We start from the raw sequence: 25,295 nt of genomic DNA, 5'->3' as shown, positions 1-25,295 counted from the left end.
TTAAATTTAAAACTTGAAGGATAGCTTTCGGGAATCTGTTCGGTTCCTCTTGATAAGGGGAACCGAAAAGATTCCCGAAAGTTATCCTTAAAGTTTTAAATTTAAATATATGTACATTTACATAAGTGTGGATTTGTTTCTCCAATCTTATCATTGTATTAAAAAATAATTCAGTAAAGTCAACTATATTGCTCCGTAACTTAGGTCCTCTGTTTCTTTAAGGATCATTTCCTTTTAAATTATAAGTTTTTTTTACGCTTATTTGTACCAATTTCCTCTTATAATAAAGACCTAACGGTAGATGAGTAGGTTGATGACCAGGACTAATATAAACAGCAAGAGTAAAGGAAAGGATATTGTGGCCTGAGTTGCTAAGATAATCAAGTAACAGAAAAAGATTGTGCCCACCCTGGGAAATAATCAAAGGAAAAATGACTAAATATTAGATAATATGACTGTAATTAATCTAAGAGTTCAATGAAGTAATAAGAGAAGTGAAAACGAAATCATTAAAAAATTACCGCTGCCAAAAAATCTAAATTGCGCTGTCATGTGCAGGCATATATTTTTATTTTAGCTCGCTTTGACCTTTACGAAGGACTTGCCCGCTCATCAAAGGGGGCAATGAGCCCAAACCACCTTGCCAAGAGCCCATGCCCATTAATAGCTGAATTGAGATTCTGACACCTGACGTATGACGATCTTTCCATACTGATGGGCGCAAATCACGCGAAAACCTGACGTCCGTAAGCCGCGTGGTTTCGGGGGTCCAACAGGATCCATAAGTTACTTTCCTATTTCATTAACCGGTTTATAAGCGGAGATCATAATAATAGTAACCTCAATCATACTGGTCATGTGCCCGTCCCAGCGTTCTGCACGATTTTTTGGATGGAAATATTTATATAATAATGTGCAGGCTATTCCCTTCGTCTTGCAGCGCATCAAAATAAATCTTTATCAACACTGAATATTTTCCTTATTTGGATAACTTCAGAATTTTCTGGATTTTATGTTTTATGTCTGTCACGCTTTTAATAACACCTTGTCAACTTCTTCCATCGCAGTATTATTTTCTAAAGATAATAACTTCCAGCCATTTCCCCGACAAACAAAATAGCTCTCATCGTGTTCTCCTTAATCTCGGTATTATATTCTAAAGCTAATAACCTCAAGCCATTTTCTCAGTAAACAAAACAGATTTCATTGTCTTTTTTCCCCCTCAATTTCAGTATGGTATTCTAAAGCTAATAACTTCTAGCCATTTTCTCAGTAAACAACACAACTTTCATTATCTTTTTTTTCCTCAGTTTCAGTATAGTATTCTAAAGCTAGTAACTTCTTCTCATTTTCTCAATAGATAAAACAGCTTTCATTACTTTTTTCTTTTTTTTCTTACAGTATGGTATTCTAAAGCTAATAAGTTCTAGCCATTTTTTCATAAACAAAACAGCTTTCATTGTCTTTTATTTTTTTAATTTCAGTATAGTATTCTAAAGATAATAAGTTCTAGCCATTTTCTCAATAAACATAACAGCTTTCATTGTCTTTTGTTTTTTTTTATTTCAGTATAGTACTGTAAGGATAATATATCCTAGCCATTTTCTCAATAAGCAAAACAGCTTTCGTGGCGAATATCCATTTATGATTATTCCTCCGAAGTAACATCAGAAACGAATATTTTTTTTCTTTCTTCCCCCACCCTCTTAGTCTCTCTCCCATTTTTGAAATATCCCCTTGCTGCAATTACCCTTTCAACCCTTTACTCACTGCATTTGCAGCCCTTTTCAAATGCATTCTTTTCCCTGGCATTACACATCTCATATACCTTCTTCATCCTGCTCTCCTCCTCCACAAAGTCGTATTTTTTTCTTTCTTTTTTTTCCTCTCCGGCAACAAAAGACGCGGCCTCTCCCGACTTCCCTTTGTTGAGATGTAACTGAATGTGTGTGTGTGTGTGTGTGTGTGTGTGTGTGTGTGTGTGTGTGTGTATGTGTGTTCCACGCTGCGCTTCCTCCAGGGTCAGCCTTTTAGGACAATTATTCGCCAGTCGCCTATAGTCAGCTTTTCCACCTATATTTCCTTTATATATATATATATATATATATATATATATATATATAGATATATATATATATATTTCTCGTGTGAGAACCATAATCTTCGCATATGGCGATGCAAATATAAGTTTATCTATATTTATGGCAAACTGACTTACATATTCACTCAGAGTGTGTGTATATTGTGTACATGCATGCATGTATGTATGTATGTAGGTGTGTATATATATATATAGACATATACGTGTGTGTATGTATTTAGCTATGTATGTAAGTATGTATGCATTGTTCCGGCTGACAAAAGCAGATCAATATACGTTTAAACAGTTATTAACTCAGTGTTACTATTTGGTATTAACAGAAAATACTAACACTCCTTCATTCCCCAAACAAAAGAAAAACACAACCAGAAGAAATATCACAACACACCACGATGTACAGACTGTGCTCTTCGGCATAAACAAATGACTACTGGTCAATCGTATCAAGGTGGCATCAAGAGATAATTAGATTGACTTCCTCGCTTAGATAATTAATCTAATATCGATGAATATGACTGACATCCAGGTGATCCCATGCGGGGAAATAAATCCGTACAAAATGAAAAGCATTATGCATTCCTCGTCCGCCTGTCTATCCACCCATCTAAAAATGAATTTTAAAAAGAATTCTCAGCAATCTACTTTCAACTGATACATGTGAGCAAGTTTCTACTGCAAGTCTGTTGAGAGGAGTCAACTGATACATCTGAACTGGTTTCTACTGCAAGTCAGTTGAGATGAGTCAACTGATACATCTGAACTGGTTTCTACCACAAATCAGTGGAGATGAGTCTGATACATCTAAACTGGTTTCTACTACAAGTCAGTGGAGACAAGTCAACTGATACATCTGAACTGCTTTCTACTGCAAGTCAGTGGAAATGAATCAACTGATACATCTGAATTGGTTTCTACTGCAAGACAGTGGAGATAAGTCTTCTGATACATCTGAACTGCTTTCTGATGCAAGTCAGTAGAAATGAGTCAACTTATACATCTGAACTGGTTTCTACTGCAAGTCAGTTGAGATGAGTCAACTGACAAATCTGTAAAAATCTGTGCTGTAAGTCAGTGGAGATGGGTCAAGTGAATACGTTGGTGTTACAAAGTAACTCAGCTGAATAAGCCTTCGTAAATTACTGAGGTCGACTGAACTCAGTCGACTGAACTGAACCTTTGTCGTTCAAATGAATGAGTTAATTCAGTGACCAAATGAGGCCGGATGCCAAACAAACTGAATCAGCTGAACGCATCACTTTCATAAATAAACGATACTTCATGTATAAAAACGACTCTGGTTCAAAATCAAATTTTCTTGAGACAGAAACATTAATCCACTGAATAACTGCTGAATGTCACTGCCGTTCGTTCAGTTAATAATAATAATAATAATAATAATAATAATAATAAACTCTTAAAGTAAGTTCATCCCACTGACACGTTTCTTTTACAAAAGGTACTGAAGCTAATCAGGCCGGTGTTACTTTTGGAAGCCACTAAAGTTAGATCAAATTAATAAAATACTTCGATAAGCTTCCAGACTCAACTATTATAAGTTACAAAAATTCCACTTAATAAGGTACCTTAGGAAGTGACAGAATACTCTGCTTACCTAGTTAATTTAATCAGTCAGTGAGTCAGACTAAACTGAACAAGATACTGTCGTTAAGCCACGTAAACTGAACAAATTGAACAAGCTGTTTTGTTAGTCACTGAAGTTGATATTTCTGAAAAAAAAAAATCAAATGATTAAGACACTAAGATTTCCCAGTGAGACGTTTTATTGCAACAATCCAGACGCTTAAAAATCTTCGATAGTTACAGATTTTCTGTTGAGAGTACTAATTTGGTTAAACACAACTAAAAATGACTTTTCTATAGAATTTGAAATAATATGCCGAATACTCGGTTACATTCAGCGATTCCCCTCACCAATTAACAGATCTAATTGCATCCAGACAAACTGCCCATCAAATATTCTCAGGAGGCACGAGAAGAGCACCGGTGACATTGCTTTAAGACTGGCCGAGTTGCCAGATACTGCCTCGTGAGGACTGCAAGAGCACTGAGACACCAACTCATGTTCCCTCGAGACCTCCTCCTCTTCTCTCTCTTCACTGGTGGCTCGCCTCTCGAAGCGGCAGGATTCGATGTTAACGACGTTCCAAGTGACACGGCGAAAGCACACATATTCCGAGAAAAGGTAATCGAACCTCACGAGGAGGGGGCTCCTCGGGCTGCTGTCGTTCCAGGGAATGGGGCAACGTTACAGGATGTAATGCGCTCAATGAGACACGATACTCCTCCCACTCTGTCTCTCTCTCTCTCTCTTTCTTTTTTTTTATAGAACGCACCATTGGCCATAGGTCACAGGTTACCCCTTAACATCGAATACCCACCGTAGCGACCTCATGAAAGTCAGAGAACAGGGTCATATTGTGTCTGCTCTTGTTTCCAGTGGATCCAGACCAATCTACAACTATTCCAGTGTAATCCACGAGATGATTCCGGCCGCATGGGTCACTGGTTTAGTGACGCACCTTAACGACGTTTTGGCTCCTTTCAGAGGCCATGTTCTATAAAAAAAAGAAAAAGAAGAAGAAATTAATAATAATCCACCAATTCTTTATCTACTTATCACTACATAAATGAAGGATAAGCGTGTGTGCACACACATACATGCTTCAGGATTAAACACCCTTCCTAAAAAAGAGAGAGAGAGAGAGAGAGAGGGAGGAGGAGCGGAGCCGGAGGAGATAGGAGAGGGAAAAGGGGGAGAGGGGGGGAGGAGGCGAGCGGATGGAACCTGGGTTGCTGGGAGAGGGGGGAGGAGAGGAGAGGGGAAGAGCCGAGTAAGACGAGGAGAGAGAGATTGGAGGAAGAGGAGGGAGATGAGAGAGGGGGGGGGAGGGTGAGGAGGGGAAGAGGGAAGGGAGAGGAGAGAGAGAGAGAGAGATTTACAACTTTACACCTTGTAGATAAAAATCAAAATGGCATTTAAGTGTCTAATCACTGGTACATTTTAATGAGATGAAAAGATATTCCAAAAAAAACATGCTGCATAGTTCCTGTCTTGAAAGTTGAAGACACTTGTTCTAAATGCAAGCGTTAACTGCACCAGTTTTTGACCGAGTGAAAAGCAACAAACCAACGGAATTCAGTTGCATCAGTCACGAAGAAACATTAGTGCAGCCGAAACATTGCACTAAACAAATAAAACTAAATAAATAATTATGCAGTGGTCGAGGTCGTGAACCAACAAACCGAAATGATTCCACAGATTGGCTCTTTTCTTAATCACTAGCACAAAATATTTCTTTTTTCTGTAGCTAAAACAAGACTCATTTGTACACGTCAGTATTATTATTATTTTTTTTATATGTCCCTTAACATAAATATAACGATTACCTAAAAAAATAAATAAATAAATAAACTCATCCCTATTAAGCGTGATTCGTTTTCAAATTACCATCCTGAATACACTTTTATGTACGAGTCTAAAACTATGGATTGGTTTCCAGAATTTTGGCCAATGGCCAAGCACTAGGACCTACGAGGTCATTCAGCGCATAAAAGGAAATTGACAGTAAGAAAGTTTGAAAGGCGGAAGAAAGAGAATATGAAAGGAGGTACAGAAAAAAGGAACAAAAGAGATTGCAGCTAGGAGCCGAAGGGACGCTTCGAAGAACCTTAAGTGATGCCTACGGTGCGCCACGCGAGGTGCACAGACGGCACTACTACCCTCCACCCTACGGGGGAAGCCCAAAATTATGCCATTTTGTACTCGGCGCTTTCTCTCTTCAAGAAGACATTTTCATCTGGAATAGTTCAAACTTGGCCGTTTCTCCAACATCTATTCACCTGTGAAAATAAAAAAAAAAGAGAGAAAAAAAACTAGTAAATTTCTTCAGAACCCCGGGGTGATATGCGAAACCTCGTTAAAGAAAACCGCACGGCCGGCCTCGCCTCCTTAAAGGCGGAAAAGCGGCCAATTACACACTATAACAATACACTCGGAGGTATCCCTAATGTGGGAACACGTCCAGTGGGGTCAACTCGACCCCCGGGAGAATCGGGGGTGGGGGGGGGGGACGGGAGGTGTGGGCCACAGCACTACTACAAGTGGGAGGAGAGTGTCAGAACCCTTCATGTACGTATGTCTCGAGTGAAGTGCGTATTTCTCTTTCAATAATATATATATATATATATATATATATATATATATATATATATATATATATATACACACACAATGCATATATACTAAGTATATACATACACATATATATATATATATATATTATATATATATCTATATTATATATATATATATATATATATACATATATATATATATATATATATATATATATATATATATATATATATAAAGGCAGAAGCCACGAGGGAAAGTGAAACGGAGCACTGCGAGGCCTTTCGACTCAACGTCCTTTACTTAGCAGTCTGACAATTATATGAAGATAGGTTAACAAAGAAAGGTCTTTCTTCGTAAACTTATCCTTACATAACTGTCAGGTTGCTAGTTAAAGGACATGTAGTCGAAAGGTCGGTTATGCACCAAACTTCTATTTACTCCTAGTACTTCCGACCCTGACACAATAGGATACTTTATTACTCTCAACATCCATCATCAATTCAGACAGAGAGAGAGAGAGAGAGAGAGAGAGAGAGAGAGAGAGAGAACCTTCACCAGGTAGATTCCTCACCTAAAGACCTCCCTCGATTAACATCTTATTCGCACCAATGCAGGTTTCGCTTAAAACAAGATCAGGAAACGAGTCCACTGGACGCCCCGCAGAGCGCCTGGTACCAACAGCAATGCAATGACATCTTTATGTCTCACTTGTAATACGGCTGGAAAACATCCTGATACACATAAATAAGGATTTAATGGTCAAAATACCTTCATTAGTCGATTTCTTTCCCTAGTGACGTCTGGCAAAATTCTCGTTTTCATCGAAAACAATGATAAGGGTCCGCGCATTATCAAATTTCCTTCCCCGGGCTAGACGACTGGTTGCAATTGCGTTGTTTCCCACGCTGTTCAGGTTCCCCTCCATACGGAACTGCATCGCGGAGCAACCATTTCCCTGTGGCTATCCGCGACACTCGTGTAAAAAGCAAATGACCCACAGACACAATATGGAAAATCAAGGCAGCTATTCTAATTCGTTTTCGTTGGCCTTTGGTCAATACACTGACATTCAGACGTCTTTCATTATGTCAAGTGGAATACAGTTATAAAATTTTACTCTTTATCCAATATTCATTTTCAAGTAACAATTAAAAGCCCCTGCTTTCATAATTATGGATTTAACAATTTATTGTATATTCAAAGGTTTGGTATAGTCATTAAAAGTGGACGGTTACCCCTTTCATAGAGGCTTGGGAGATACCCTTGAGGAGGAGGAAAGGTATGAGTTACCCTTGGGGAGGGGGGAAGGTTATGAGTTAACCTAAGGGGGGGTGTGAGCTACTCTGGGGGAGGGAGACGGTTATGAGTTACCCTTGGGGAGGGTATGAGTTACCCTGGGGAGGGGGGAGGGGTGTGTGTTACTCTGGCGGAGGGAAAGGGTTATAAGTTACCCTGGGAGAGGGGGGGATGGGTTGGATGGTTGGAGGGGAAGGTTATGAGTTTACCCTGGAGGAGGGGGAGGGGTAGAGTTTCCATGGGGAGGGGAATGGGTATAAGTTTCCCGGGGGAGGGGACAAAGTTATGAGTTACCCTGAGGGAGGGGAAGGTTATGAGTTACCCTGGAGGAGGGGGAGGGGTATGAGTTTCCTTCCCTGGGGAAGGGGGAGGGTTACGAGTTACTCTTGGGGAGGGGAGGGATGATTACCCTGGGATTAGTACGGGGGAGAGGGGGGATGGTTGAGTTATTCTTGGGGAGGGGTTGGAGGGGTATGAGTTTCCCTAGGGGAGGGGAGGGGTATGAGTTACCCTGGGGGAGGGGAGGGTTATGAGTTACCTTGGGGAAGGGGGAGGGGAATGATTCACCCTGGGCGAGGGTTATGAGTTATTCTGGGGGAAGGGGGAGGGTTATGAGTTACCCTGGAAGGGATGGGGGTGGGGAAATAATTATTCATAGACTTACTGTTTGACTATATTTTGAATTTTAAGTCAGAGTTAAAAATAAAACTCTTTCCAAACATCACTGAACAATGATAATAAAGGAGTAATTAAAATGAAGGACATACTCTCCACTGGAAGTGATGGAAATTTTAAAAAGTTGTTTAAAGCACACAGGTGTCATGGCTACCAGAGTGGCTACCAACGGGAAACTACCCGAGATATTCTGCTTGCTTTAAAGCATCTGTCGCGTTCTTCCATGACACCAGTTCTACTCTCATTGAAGAACTTCTCATCTGTATATTCAAAAGGCAACAAAGTTACTTGGCAACCAAAATGGGAATGAGGTTATCCGTATCGACGCTAAATCAAGCCTCTAAACGTTTACTTCTAAGAAAATGATTCAAACGTTTTACAGTTTGCCTTAAGCTCTCCCATTTGCCACGCCAGATGTACTCTGAAATATTTCATTCTGATATGTTGCTTCAAAGCTCAGACAAGACTCAAATACCGTTAACAACCGACGTATGGTAATCTTAAACAACTTACATTCACTTTCCAGAGCCATTTATTAAAAGACGAGACATCTAAAAACAAAATTGAAAATAAAAATGAACGAACTCGGGGAAAGGTAAGACATAAGTAAAAATGCGGTGCAAAAACTATCTGTTCCAAAGAACGAATTTTCCTCGATATTCTTTCATGTTTCCGAGCAGCGAACCTCTTAAAAACAAAATAATTTCCAGCCGCCTTTGGAGAAACAAAACTAAAGGTCAAAGGTTAAGCTCGAGTCCCTCATAAATTTCTGCTTCTAATAAAAACAAGAGTCTTGAGAATCTGTCCACATTGACAGGACGGATTTTTCCCGCATTTTCTAAATATTTATCGTTACTTTTATGCCATTTATTTACACGGGACAATAAATATAAGAGAGGCAGCAGGAATAAAATAAAAGAACAAAGAATGTGTCTGGTGCATTATTGTTCTCTTATTTCATTACTGTGGCTTCTGTTATAACATTACAGTACAGACTTATGTATACATACATGTATACATACATGAATTTTTATCATATCACCGAGATTCATAAATACATGCATTAAGCTACAAATTTCCTCTACCTCGGAATTAATATATTTTCATATATGTTAACTGAAGGGGAATTTTTTAGTTGATAACTTCGTCCTCTCGTGGATTCGAAGCAACGCACAGAGGAGAATTCAGGACTTCAGTGACGTCTCTACCGACTCGGCACAACAAGTGAGGTATATGTTGATACCGATTCTAACCTTACAAATCACTGTCGAACTCAGGTATTTGTTATAACTTATTAGAATCGATGCCCACTCACCTCTGCCATGTTAACAAAATCGTACGTGGGTGTGATGTATAAGTTTATATAAACCCTTAGAATTTTTTTACCATTTCTTTGGTCATATAACTGTAAATATTCCTGAAATTACCAAAAGTGTCATATATTAAATATTTAACCGTTTATAATGACTATTCTAGGTAAATATCTTGACATTTTCGCTTCTACGTTATCATTTCATCTCATCCTTGAAGGTCAAGGCTCTTTGCAATTCAAGGGTGCGTTTAACTGCAAAATAACTGTTTTGAGTTAGCTGTGACATCGCTGGCTTTCTATAAACACCCAAGTTAAAATCATTATATATATGCTTGTTTCTGGATTTACTGAAAAATAATTTAAATCTAACCCAACTCCCTTTAATCATTACAGGTTTAGGGACGCCGTCATCTACAGTGAATAAGGTGCAATCAGCAAAAACGGTTGTCGTTGAGGAGTGATGCTGCAATCAGATCACGTTTGCTCGGCAAACTGTCAAACGTTGCCTCTAATAAAATCAGTTATTTGCCTTTTTATCATCTGGTAATATTTAGGAACGCGATGGAGAAAAAAAAATGAGTTATCATTTCAATCACTCGACACAAACAAACTCCCACCTTCCCTACACCCAAACATGCTCAGTCCTACTGAGACAGTCCTTAGACATCACATTAGCACTCTTTTACCTGTTTCTAAGGTCACACAGATACCACGCGTTTCCCTCCTTAGAGCTACTGTACATCTACCAGCTTTGTCAGACACATTCTCATTGTCATTCACTCTGGTCACGTTAATTGCCAAAACCGTCCAGCTTTCCTTCCCGAAAAATCAACAGTCATATGTGTCTCTCCTGCCCCACAGAGGAGCGACGCCAATACAATGAATTCAAGCTTCAATATCCCACAGGACTGAAAGAATGGCTAGCACTGGCATCAGGAGAAGAGACTTTGCCATTCAAGGAGCATTTTCTCTTACCAAGTGGTGCTCAATCAATCATTTCCCAGGGTATCAATTCTACAAAACCTTTGCCCTTAACTGTGGCACTGATGCGTCCTTTGACAAAAGCCCTTACCTTCTGAAAACGCCAGGAATCAACTTGTCACAAGCAAGCCCTTACCTGAAAAAAAGAATACATATATCCATCAGTAAACTTTTTAGAAATTTAAATTGATAAGAAAAAAAACTCGATCACGAAATATATAAAAGTACGATTTTGTTAATTACTTACAGAATTAAAGGGTAAATGCACAAATGAACGAAGACCAACCTCAATGCAATGCCGTACGTGAAAGCATTTGCGAAGTCAGAACTCACAAGACAGGAGGACGATTATGAAGGGAAAGAAAAATGACTTGCTAGTCTTTCCTGAAACCGCAGACGACAATAGGGCGCAATAAAGATAATGAAGATTGACGGTGTCTTTACAGAAGCAGAAATCAATACAACGGAACGCAATTACAACTGCAAATAAAAAACGGAAAAACTCTCATTGTACATCAACATGACAAAAGTGGAGTACGAGACTTCATAAAAGTAAATAGACTGGCATGACTTCGAAGGACCTTTGAAGCGCAGATATTATTTTAATCATTTCAACAAATTTAATGCGTTTCTGGACACTTTTTTGGTTGATAGATGGATACTATAACACTCACCTCATCTCACTTTTACCAGTTCTACCTGACACCCGAGCTCAGTCGTTGATCAACCGTTTGTGAATTTAGGCATAACCGAGGCAGTCAGAATTAGCGGTCTAATGCTCACAAAAATCAAACGAAAAGGAGAAGACGTCATACCTGGCCACAGAAAACTTTCAATAATCTACAAAAGAACAAATGTCTCAAATAATATCGCGTTATTATTCAAATTTCACATTTAACGTTTACTGCCAAAGTTGTTTATATCAGTATAAAATTATATAATAAAACAAATTTAACATATGTATATGAAAATACAACCAAATTAAACATATGTATATGAAAATACAACCAAATTTAACATATGTTTATGAAAACAACAAAATCTTACATGTGTATGTGAAAACAACCAAATTTAACTTATGTATATGAAAATACAACCACATTTAACATATGCATATGAAAACACAACAAAATTTAACATATGTATATGAAAACACAACCAAATTTAACATATTTATATGAAAACACAACCAGATTTAACATATGTATATGAAAATACAACCAATAAACTTATGTATATGAAAATACAACCAAATGTAACTTAGATATATGACAATACAGCCAATTTAACTTATGAATATGAAAATACAACCAAATATAACATACATGAAGATACAACCATAAAAATTTAACGTTATTATATATATAGATAATATTAGAATTAATATTATATATATATATTATATATATATATATAGTTAAACAAAAGTTAAATTGGTTGTATTCCTTTCATTATGGATATATACATAAGTTAAATAAAATTAGCGTGTAATTTCCCACATTTACAACCGTTAAATTGATTGCAAAATTGTAACATATATATATATATATAATATAATAGTAACGATTATATAAATTTATATAACTATATATATAATATATAACCATAAGTTAAAAATTATGGATTGTATTTTCATTTATTAAGCACTAAATTTGGTTAAGTTTAAATTTTGGTATTGATACATTTTACATACATACATACATACATTCAATATATATATAATATATAGTAAGTATATATAATATATATATATCTTTAAATTTAGGGAAAATTGCAACATATTTAACTTATATAGAAAATTTACCAAAAAAAAACTAAAATTCTACATATAATATATATAAGGTATCATATATATATATAATATATAATAATAATTACAACAGTTAAAATTTGGTTTGGTATTTTCACATTGTTATATATACGATTTTAAGGCTGTATAAGGATTATTAACCGTAAACTTAAATTTGGTTGTATTTACCGTATACATAAGTTAAATTGGTTGCCATTTTCAGACATTAATACTAACTAATATATCTTATATATGTTATAAGTACTATTATATATCATAAGTTGCTTAAATATCGGTTTGTATTTTCATTTACATAAGTTAAATTGGAAATTTGGTTGTATTTTTATACATACATACATACATACATACATACATCAGACATACATACATTTATATATATATATATATATATATATATATTATATATATATATATATATATATGAAAATGCAACCAAAATAACTTATATGAAAATACAACTAAATTTAACATATATATATATATATATATATATATATATATATATATATACATTATACTATATATATATATATATATATATATACTATATATATATGAAAATACAACCAAATTTAACATATGTATACGAAAATACAATTTGAAAAAAAAACCGGTTTTGATGAAATTCAATTCCGGAATATGCTAAACAAATTTCCCATCAGCAAACACTGAATGCACAAAGGAAAATTCAACTGGGAAACCTCCATTTCATTTGCAAAGACTGGAATTGAATGTTGTTCATTTCATCAAAAAGGTTCATAGTTACCGCATAAATAAATAAATGAAAAAAAAAAAGTCTGTCCGTCCAGTGACAATGATTAATTGAAAATGCGCCTGACCTCTGAACTACCAAACTTGAACAATAGTGACTATGCAACAATGTGGGAAAATTATGAAAATCACAATAGACGCAAAAGTTACCTAATCACTAAAAAGGCTTCTAAAGTATCCGTTCAAAGAATAAACGTATTACTGTTTCATCAACATTAACTAGTGAATTGTTAACAAAAACTTAGAGTCCATGAAACAATAGTAAAAGAATACTGTTCAGTAAGCTTGAAAGAGAGAGAGAGAGAGAGAGAGAGAGAGAGAGAGCAACTGTTACCAAAAACTTAGTCTGTTCAACAATATAAACAAAGAATATTCTTCACTAAGCTTGAGAGAGAGAGAGAGAGAGAGAGAGAGAGAGAGAGAGAGAGGGCCCGACTGACATCATCGCTGCAGTCCATCACTTTCTTTCCCACTTCCAACAGATCACACAAGAGCTTTCCTGTGGTAAAATCACACGTGACCTCTTCCCCCGATGGCTTTTCATCACATGGACGTCCAACGACGCTGACCTCGGGATTGACCTTCATCGTGACCTCTCGTGGAATGAAGATTCGGCCGTGCGATGAGGTGAGGCATAAGGTCTTCAGGTATTGACCTTCTGGTGGGCGTGTTTTCCTTTTCCCCGACTTGGTGTGTGATATAGTGCACACGTTCTTGTATATATAAAATTTAGTTTTCCTTCAACACGCATTGTTATCCTTTAACCCTACTAAAACTTATGCGATTCATTCATCTTGATCTGCTGCAAAATAATAAAATACTATGAAATCAAATGATCTTAAAATTTAGCAAGATTTTCCCCCGCTCAAACCAACGAAAATAAAATGCCCCAAATTTCCCGAAATTTTAAGGAAGCTTTGGTTTCCTTTTAACCTGTTGCAAAACAATATGAAATCTAATTATTTCAAATTTAGCAAGATTTTCCCCAGCTCAAATCAATGAAAATTAAATACCTAAAATTTAAAAGAAGTTTTGGTTTCCTTTCAATCCGCTGTTAAAGAATATAATATCCAATGATTTTAAAATTTAACATGATTTCCCCAGCTTAAAAAAAAAAAAAAAAAAAAAAAAACCTAAGATCTCAAGGAAGTTTTGGAATTAAGATTGGCTTAGTTTCTGAGCGCCGGAGAAAGTTTTATCGAGACCATCTCACTGAAAGGGTAATATATTTATGACTGATCCATTATGGCGGAATCAAGTCGGTGCCTTCCACCGGGCAATTTCAACTCTGACAGATTCAATTACCAGGAGGAAGAGCTTCGTTAAGGATATGGCTATTAAGGCCAAGCTGTTCCCAAAATCTTCATATATAGCTCCAGCTCACTTTAACCCGACTGACATTTTTTCAAAAACAGATTTTTTTCCCTTTAACCGTAACTGTTTCGTTGCAATTTCAAAGCGAATACTTACATAGAAAAAAGTTACTTATTTCATTAATGGTTGTACGACCATCTTCCCTTCTGTTTCAGAGTCAGTAAAGACTTAGGAAAATGAAAGGACTAAGCGTCAAAATACGTTAATCTGAAACGTCACCTGGAAAGAATGGTGATCTTCAGTGACTGTCACCGTAACTGAAGAGGAACTGTTACCAAACAAATGTGATAAGGGTGAGAAAAATAAAAACAAATCTAGTTTTCTCTCTCTCTCTCTCTCTCTCTCTCTCTCTCTCTCTCTCTCTCTCTCTCTCTCCTGATATGAAATGAAAAGATGGGAAAAACAGGGAGAAATTATGACGGCCAGTCTGTAGGTCACATGAACTATGTGAGGAATAACAAACGAAAAATGCTGACGTTCAGGAATATGAAGAGTGACTCTCAAAAATCCTCTTTTTAACCATAATGTCAGATACGGCGATGCCATAATAAATTTTGATACCATGTAAATCATGTTCCATATTCCGAAACAAATAAACATACTGGGATATGCATAAGCTTCTATCAGGAAGTAAAGTGCATAAACAAAATTAAAACAAAATTGAAAAGGAACAGCTTAAGATTGAGGGGAGCCATTTTTTTTTTTTTACTTTTATCTTTTTTATGATTTTCATTTCCATGAGGAAGAAAAAAAAGGGTATATTAAAGCATATTTACACTCAGTATGGACAAAATAATAACATAATTGTTTAAAAAAAAAACAAAAAAAACTGGCGTAGTATGGAATAAACACTGGAGTCTCGCATTTTAACTTAGGTACCAGAAACGAAATTGAAGCTGCTATAGCTTAATCATTCTAATGACGTACAGTGAACAGAGAGAGAGAGAGAGAGAGAGAGAGAGAGAGAGAAGAGAGGGAGAGAGAGAAGAGAGGTGGATTGAGGAGAGGAGAGAGGAGAGAGAGGAGATACTGTCGATCAATAGTCATCTTCGGTCTTATATCATTCGCAGATTTTTGTCTTCCATTTCATCTTCCGCAAAAAAAATAAATGTGTATCAAATAGAGTAGCCAGCGATGTGATCATCAAAATACAGCTGCTCTCAAATCACGCTCTGAACTTTATACCTTAAACTTCTTCCCCAATACTGATTGCACTTTACATTACTAACAACTTCTGATGCATGTGAAATATAAATGGAGAATAGCAATTAGTACATGATATAAAAAAAAGAGGTCAAAATATTCTTTTTGAGTGTGAGCTTGAAGCAAAGGAGATTACGAACAAGTCTTGAAGCTTACCAGCCTCCTAATCTTGTACTTCCTTTACTATATGAATACAGTTCTGGATACTTTCTATAATCCACGATTATCATCTGGTTTACGTCCCTTTCTGTGGTTATTTGATCGAGCATTTTTTCACACACACACACACACGCAACAATTAAAGTTCATTGAATGATTCCGTAATTGTTCTACATTGTAATGTTCTTAGTAATGTGTGCCTAAAAGTGAGTTATAGCAATATGAGCCTATAAGTGTGTTCTAGCAATATAAGCCTACTAGTGTGTAGTACTAGCAATGTAGGCCTAAAAGTGTGTTATAGTAATGTATGCCTAAAAGTGAGTTATAGCAATATGAGCCTATAAGCGTGTTCAGCAATATAAGCCTACAAGTGTGAAGTACTAGTAATGTATGCCTATAAGTGTGCTATTGCAATATAAGCCTACATGTGTGCAGTACTAAGGTTATGTATGCCTAAAAGTGTGTTATAGTAATATGAGCCTATAAGCGTGTTCTAGCAAAATAAGCCTACAAATGTGTAGTACTAGTTATGTATGCCTAAAAGTGAGTTCTAGCAATATAAGTCTAAAAGTATGTTCTAGCAATATAAGCTTACAAGCGTTCTAGTAATATATGCCTAAACGTGTGTTCTACTATTGTATAATACCTTAAAGTGTGTTCTATCAATGCATGCCTAAAAGTGTGTTTTAGTAATGTATGCCTTAAAGTCTGCACGAGTAGTGTATGCCTAAAACTGAGTTCTGATAAAGTATGCCTAAGAGTGTGTTCTAGTAGCGTATGCCTAAAAGTGTGTTCTGGCAGAGTATGCCTAAAAGTGCGTTCTAGTAACGTATGCCTGAAAGTGTGTTCTAGTAATGTATGCCTGAAAGTTTACAAAATAACATGGAGTGGTAGTTAACTCATATTAATATATCCTTCCTGTATATTTCATCTCAAACCGCCGACAGAAAAGCGCTGCATTACCCACCGAGGGTAATCACTCATCTCCGGGCAACGAGAACCAGGACAAGTTTACAATTTATAACTTCTTTTCAAAAACAGTTGGTCCCACTTCCTAAGTGGGGTCTCTCCAAGAGAAAATCGCATAAGTGGTAATGAATCGCTAAAGACCACCTCTCAGTTAATTGTGAACTCCACAGAAGGCTTTAATGATCGAGTGTCAATGTATAAGTTAAGGTTAATAAGAGCATATTTATTATTTGCTCGGTTTTATCCGCTATAAATCCTTGCTGACTTTTAAACCAATTTCCACGGTGTGCCACTTGAATAAAAATGACTAAAAATACTATGAAGGTACGTGCCATTTCCATCTGCGCGTTATATTTCATGTGCGTTATATTTCATGTGCGGTTAATAGAAACCACTGAATGAATTATATATCTTTTTTATATCTTGCAATTTCGCCAAAAAAAAAAATCCCATTCTTGGGATATTCATGTTCTCCACATTACTTTGGCTGGCCAAACTATACCTTAAAATTTGTTCTACGACTGCTAAATGTTCCTTGTCCATCTCCAACCCTTTTACGTAACATCTGTTGCAATGTCTTGCTTTTAATACAGCATCCCTTCCGGCCACTTTTTAATCACCATTTATCAGAAGTTCCAAGTTTCCATCTATAAATTTCCTCTGGCATGCTTACTTGATGATAACAAAAGATATCCCAAATCTCGTAGCGTGTCGGTTATCGTAAATACGTTGAGAGTTCAAATTTATATTGAATCTCGCTCACCAATACACAAGAATTCCTCATTTAAACATTAAATTCTAATACAAATGTCCTTTAGTGTCCAATTCGCTCTTCCTCGGAATCAATATAGTTTCATATATGTTAACCGAAGGGGAATTTTTTAGTTGATAACAATTTCGTCCTATCGTGGATTCGAACCAGCGGACGGAGGAGAAATCAGGACTTCAGTGATTTTATCGACTCGGCCAACGTCACTGAGTCCTGATGTCTCCTCTGTTTCGAATCCACGAGAGAACGAAATTATTATCAAATAAAAAATTCCCCTTCTTTTAACACATATGAGAATAAATTAATTCCGAGGTAGAGCGAATTGGATATTAAAGGACATTTGTAGCTTAATGTGTGTGTATATGTATATATATATATATATATATATATAGATATATATATATATATATATCTAATAAAAGGAGCCCATAAAAACACCAAAATGTAGAGAGAAAAGTACTATATTTCAGAGACTGCTGTCTCTCTCTTCAGGTATATGAAGAGAGAGACAGCAGTCTCTGAAATATAGTACTTTTCTCTCTACATTTTGGTGTTTTATGGGCTCCTTTTATTAGATGGAATTCTGTTGTTACAGAACACTTTTACCAGTCATATATATATATATATATATATATAATATATATATATATATTATATATATATATATTATATATATTATATATCTATATATATATATATTATGTATATATATATATATATATATAGATATATGTATTAACCTACAAATGTCCTTTAATAATTTTGTTTGCCAGAAGTTGAGATTCTGACAGAAAGGAACGTACTGTGTGTGTTTATATAAATACATACCATACATACATACTACATACATACATACATACACTATATATATATATATATATATATATATATATATATATATATATATATGTGTGTGTGTGTGTGTGTGTGTGTGTGTGTGTGTGTGAGTGTGTGTGTGTGGATATTAAAGGACATTTGAAACTTAATGCATATATATATATATATATATATATATATATATATATATATGCATAAAGCTACAAATGTCCTTTTAATATCCATATATATATAATATATAAATATATACATTATATACATATACACATATACACATACAGTACGTTAAACATACAAAGCCCTTCTGCCAGAATCTGAACTTCTGGCAAACAAAAATACGGCGAAACGTGTCATCCATTCTCTCAAAAGGAAGCTTTCTCTGGCGATGAACGAAGATAAAGCCTTGTAGTGGCCTATAGTCTGAGTTCGTTAGAGCGCTCGGAATCCGCAGAAACTGATAACAAAAGAACCATTCAGGTCCGAAAGTGACCTGGAACGACCCGTTTTCTTCCACTCCCACGCACCAACGACGTCTTTACAGAAAACGTCCATCTCGCTGGAGGGGAGACTGAGTTATGAACTATTTCCGAAAAGTGGGCGGAGGGCGTTATGATCTGACGGTGGGACACCGTGCAGAAAATATATACTTTCTATCCGTTCTCAGTTTCTACCACAATGCCTGTTTATTTATTCTTCGCAGACATAATTGTTATACGCTGGAAAAAGGGTTTGATCCTCTACTATACGTTTTATCAAGTTTTAATTTTCTTGACAAAAAAAAAAATAAATAAATAAAATAAAAATTATTACGAACCAAACGAATGCCAAAACATTCTCGAATTCTCTCTGGTTGGGAGGAAAGAAAAATTCCGTCCATATGAAAACTTCTGAAATTCCTCAAGAAGAAGAACTTGGCCAGCAGAGCGTCTTCTGTGTCAAGTGCAGCGCAGGTGTCAAACACAAGAAGGTCGAAAAGGCTTGACCGAGCACCCAGGCATCCGATAAATTGCCTACGCCCTTGGAAATAGATATTCCCAGGGGAACGGAGGAGGAGGAGGAAGAAGAAGAAGAGGAAGAAGAAGAACAGAGGGTTAGGGGAGATAGACCAGAAAGACGCGAAAGGGGGAAGTAACAAGCAGGCATCCTGGGGAGCGAAGATTCATTCGGAACCTCCACCCGTCTCGCCCACCTTTTCTCCCCTTCCCCAAAGCAGAGGGAAACCGGGACAGGGGGCAGGATGCAGGGGCGTCACGATTAAACACGAAGAAGGGGAAAGGAGGGAGGTGGGGGGGAGGAAGAGGAAAAAAAATAACCCCCCCGATAAGAAGATGCAGTGGAGCATAACACGTCACGACGGTCAAGGGTCAGAATGTGGAATTGAGGTCAGGTGAAAAACCAACCGCTTGGAAAATAAAGCAAGGGGTGCGAGTGACAGAGGAGGATAAACAGGAGGAAAAAATATTAGATAAATGGGAAATAAGTGATGATGTGGGATTTTCTGACTTATTCGCGTCAACAAACAGACCTAAATTATGAAATAAGAAACGCGACCATATGCACACCTGTTTACGTTCATAACAGATTCAAAATAAAGAAAAATAATTAGATTTTTGTCTTAGAGGATAAAATTTATATAAGGCCAATTATGAGATACACTCCAAACGGAAGTGTCGGAAAGGATCAAACGAAACACCGATCATTAAGACCCTCCAAAAAATGTAGAAAACTCACAACAAAAACCCGGAATCTTCTCAGAGAGAGAGAGAGAGAGAGAGAGAGAGAGAGAGAGAGAGATAGAGAGAGAGAGAGAGAGAGAGAGAGAGAGAGAGAGAGAGAGAGAGAGAGAGAGAGAGAGAGGAGTCAGCTACCAGAGAACGTAAGTGAAAATTTAACGAGATAAGAGAAGAGAGACGAGATAGGGAGATTAGATTATCTTATTGCTGCTCATATACAACATTTATGAGTACGGGAAAGGGAAATGATTTATGGGAAATGTTATGAGTCGATCATCGGGAGAAGATGAATCAGGTATGTATGCGAAACTTTAGAAGATGCTGTGATACTGCAGGGAAAACTAATACTTTTGACGGTGAATGTATTATTATTATTATTATTATTATTATTAATATTATTATTATTATTATTATTATTATTATTAATTATTATTATTATTATTATTATTATTATTACTAATATAATTCTTATTATTTATTATTGTTATGATTATTATTATAATTCAGGAGATGAACCTTATTCATACGGAACAAACCCACCAAAGGGACCATTACCTGGAAATTCAAGCTTCCAAAGAATATGGCGCTCATTAGGAAGGAGTAAGAGGAGGTAAGAGGGAAATGCAGAAAGAAGATAGTATTTTGCTTACAAAAATAAGCCCCTGGAATGAAGCCCAATGGAAGAAGTTATCAATAGCCACTGTTAAATTCATTCTTTACCTGGCGAATCATGGATCTAATCCCAGAGCAGAAAACTTCCACAGCAAAAGCAGTTTTCTTATAAAATGTCGAAGGCTCAAAAGCAGCATGTCCAACCCGGTGTCATAGAATACAGGTGAACTCGTGACCTGGTCTACTTGGACCCAGGTCAAGTCGTACCCTTGCCAATAAGTAATGGAAGACATTGTTAATTAGCATTACAGAATTAGACAAACGTTTGAGAACATGTGAATTGTACCGTATATGAATTATATTCCAATACCGCGATAATTAAAACATACTGCCAGATGGTATTATTTATAATCAAACCAAACCTTTGTACTTTTTAATGTCGTTACCGAAATTAGCCAAAAAATAAATAAATAAATAAATAATGAATACAAACAAAAAAATTTACAAAAATAAATTAGTAAAAAATAATATAAACAAATCAATAATTAAATAAACGATTATGGGGGTATCTACTTGAATAAAAGGCATATGAGTGATAAAGACAAAATTAACTAGGAACTGAGTGATACAGTTTGTTCCGAAATAGTGACAAACTATGATAATTTCTGTAGAAAAACCTAATTTCTCAGTAGTACCATATATATATATATATAAATATATATATATATATATATATATATATATATATATATATATATATATTAAAGGTATAAGCCACGAAGGAAACATAAACAACGGAGTTTTTCCTTCGTGGTTTATAACTTTATTTGTGGATTTATCACGTTCCAAACTTTCGTGATTCAGTTATACATACATACAAACATACACACACACACACACACATATATATATATATATATATATATATATATATATATATATATATATATATATATATACATACATACATATATATACTTTTATTTATTTATTCATTCATTAATTTATTTATTTATATAATTTATGATTTGTGCTTGAACTCTATACACATGTCCAAAATTCTACATGACAATTATTTTTGTGTGGAAATTATGCAACGAATTATTAAATAATGTCATCAAATAGGATTCCAAATGAAATGTTTACCAAACAATGTTTCTTGAACGGCAATCTTTTCTATGTCTCTCTCTTTCACGTGTATGCAGGCGTGTGAGTCTCCGACATATGTTTTAAGACCAGCTGGAAACCCTTAGGCTAATTGGTTTGCCCCTCCAGGGCGTATTTTGGGGGTTTGAGATATACCTGAATATACGGTCATGTAGACTTTGAAACAAAGGAAGGCACGACCATTCTCAAAGCAGCAGTATATATATATAATATATATATATATATATATCTATATATATATATAATTATTATAGATATACTGTATATATATTATTTATATATATTTATATTATAGATATTAATATAATTATTATATATATAGTTTACATAATATTACAGATAATTATTATATAATATATATATGAATATATATACTATATATATAGATTATAATTAGAAACAACAACTAATTACGCTTAAGAAGCGAAGACTCAGTTTTGCCAAAACAATCTTAAATCGAAGGGTTGTATAATAATTTCCTGCGACAAGGTCAGCTAAAAATATTTGCAAGAATTATTAATATCTCCAGTTCCCCTTTGCAATCTTTGTCTTGTTCTAAACGGGATTGTTTGTCTGTATGGTGTTTTTGCGTTGCATGGAGTCAGTGGTTAGTCAGCGACGCGACCAACGGCTTTACGTGAATTCCGAACCACGGCGAGAGTGAACTTCTATCACCAGAAATACACATCTCTCACACCTCAATGGAATGCCCGAGAATCGAACTCGCAGCCGCCGAGGTGGCAGGCCAAGACCACACCGATCATGCCAATGAGGCGTTTGCTATACGGGATTGACTGAAGAAAGACTTTGACACAAAAAACATTATTTTCAATTTTTTTCTTCATACTTCATCATTCTTGTATGTCAGGTACCTCAGGGCTAGAAAGAACTGATCTACAGAAATCATATAACAAGTTCCTCGTCGCAAGTTCCTTTATCATATAGACCCCTTCGTGCCATTATCGATACCTTTCACAGTGAACAATTCTGATACTCAGTAAAATTCTATCAAAACACTTCAAGCCAGAGATACGCAATACGAGATAAAAGCTTGAATCGCCCGAATAGAAGCGCAAATAAAACTGAATTACTGTTCTGTACTTCTCAGGGAGCATTTTTACAACCTTCTATTACAGGTTACGGAAAATTAGTGTACATTTAACACGATACCTCTGACAGTTTTTAAATAATTAGATCGGTATTTCATTTATCTTATTTCATTATCGCTGATTTTAACGTAATTAACTTCAAGTATCAGAAAATATTGCTATCTAGCATTCAAACATCTATGTAACCTTTTAGATGAAAAGAAATGAAACACTAAACCTCTAGATTTCATAAATAAGAGAAACACTGAGATAGACGTAATAATGATAAAAAACAAAATAATTGATATATTATGGGCGCTATAAGAGAGAGAGAGAGAGAGAGAGAGAGAGAGAGAGAGAGAGAGAGGGGGGGGAGGAGAGAGGGGGGGTAGTGAGAGAGTTAATACCTCAAATTAAGATCTTCAGTGACATGATCGCCTGACTACCTGCAAAAAAAAAAAAAAAGAAAAAAAAAATTCTCCTCTGGCAGTGTGACTTTTCTCTCATCGTTCCATCATCATCAGAGCTCTCATTATCACCTAAAGGCTATCATTAGAAGACTCTTAGGAAACATTATTAACTAATGCGTCAGATGTGGCAAAAGTTTAAAAAGAACGTATTACAAGTTCTTTCTCAAACACACAGAAGCACAAGCGCTATATAATGTTACACCTTTTCTTTTTTTTGCTTCAGACTATAAAATACATGAATAGATCAGTCAATAATTTCAGGTAAAAATCTACAGGAAATGGATTTTAAAATTACCTAAAATAAAGGAGCCTTTGTCAATTGTTGCCTGCAAAGTGAGCTATTATTTTAGCGATTTTTTTCTTGGTGAACGCATCCATACGACACAAAGTAGTCAAACCATGATGTGTTAAATCAAAGGCTATTGGCACTAAATATGAGCATGAAAAAATTATTACATCCGTTTATACTACCGTACTGTATTTTCTTAAAAAGGGACAGCAATTTTTTCCCCCATTAATCGATAACTGAATTTCAATCATTAAGACCTGTTAGATGAGCGACTGGGCATTTGTTGTGGTAAATATGTAGATTCATCAACACTTAAGAGAGCCGAAGCGCTGTCAAGAAGAGTTCCAAAAAGCGAGGAAAAGGTCGGAATAACATCATTATTTTTACATCGTTAGAATACCAGAGGAAATAGTTTTTCCCAAGAGAGAATTTCCTGTGACAGTGCGTTCTGCAAAAAGATCCCAAGAACGCTGTATTTTCAAGGATAACTTTTTTTTCTTTTTTGTTTTTTTTTAAATCAGTCAATTTAATGAAATCAAATATCTAAGCTGATCAGAATCATATTCAATATATTCACGGATAATTCTGTTTAAAAACGCGAAGCAAATCAATAAAGCAAAACTTTATTTTAGTTGCGTATGCTGCCAATACATACATGCTGGTACAGGCTGCTTTAGCTTAGTGGAGTATACTAGGTAATAGGTTGGTCTATCTTGAAGCAAGCGGCATCTTGTCCACCCAAAAGATTCTAGAGCATTGGCAATTTATAAACAAATTTCAAGAGAACTGACTACATCTCTAACACAACTAAGTACCCCTCTTCAGTAAATGGTCCTAAAATATCAAGTGATATTTTCATAAAATCCCAAATCATTTCTGAGGCTGTAAATGCCGCACCGAAGCTCCAGTCAGTTGTTAAAATTTCAGGTGTATGGGTACCTAAAGACTGGATCATTCAAGACCACACCAGATACTTACTCAAACAAATAAAGAATCACATAAGTACACAGCATCCCTTTAGATAATGGCTGGTATCTAGAGAAAATAATGGCCTACCGAGAGAGTTAGTGTCCCATTTTTACCACGATCTCATCCCTCAACTTGTACTTACGCCGAAATTCATAACAACCTAATTTACGTCCCCGTTTTTGCCGTAGGTCATCATTCGTTCTCATTAGATGGATAATGAAGTGCCTCGTCTCTGTGAATCATTACCCTTTTCGTCTAATCTTACTTTTTCCCTTCCGACAGCCGTTGTAATCAAAGAGAATACGTTTAATTACGGTAAGGAAGATTAATTGTTGCAGTGACAGAATGACTAAGAACACCACGGATATATCTTCACACAGACACACACGCACACACACACACACGGACAAGTGACAAGCAATGAGTGAATGACCGTAAAGCCTACATGAAACTGACTGATGAATTCACAAAGAAATGTCAAACTGGAAAACTGCGCAGCAAAACTTCTAAAGGTTCCCGCTGAAGTTTCCTCATCAACTCAGTCGTAAAGATAA

This window comes from Macrobrachium nipponense, chromosome 2 (assembly GCF_015104395.2).
Source record: "Macrobrachium nipponense isolate FS-2020 chromosome 2, ASM1510439v2, whole genome shotgun sequence".
Classification (NCBI taxonomy): domain Eukaryota; kingdom Metazoa; phylum Arthropoda; class Malacostraca; order Decapoda; family Palaemonidae; genus Macrobrachium; species Macrobrachium nipponense.
Note: the sequence above shows the minus strand (reverse complement) of the source record.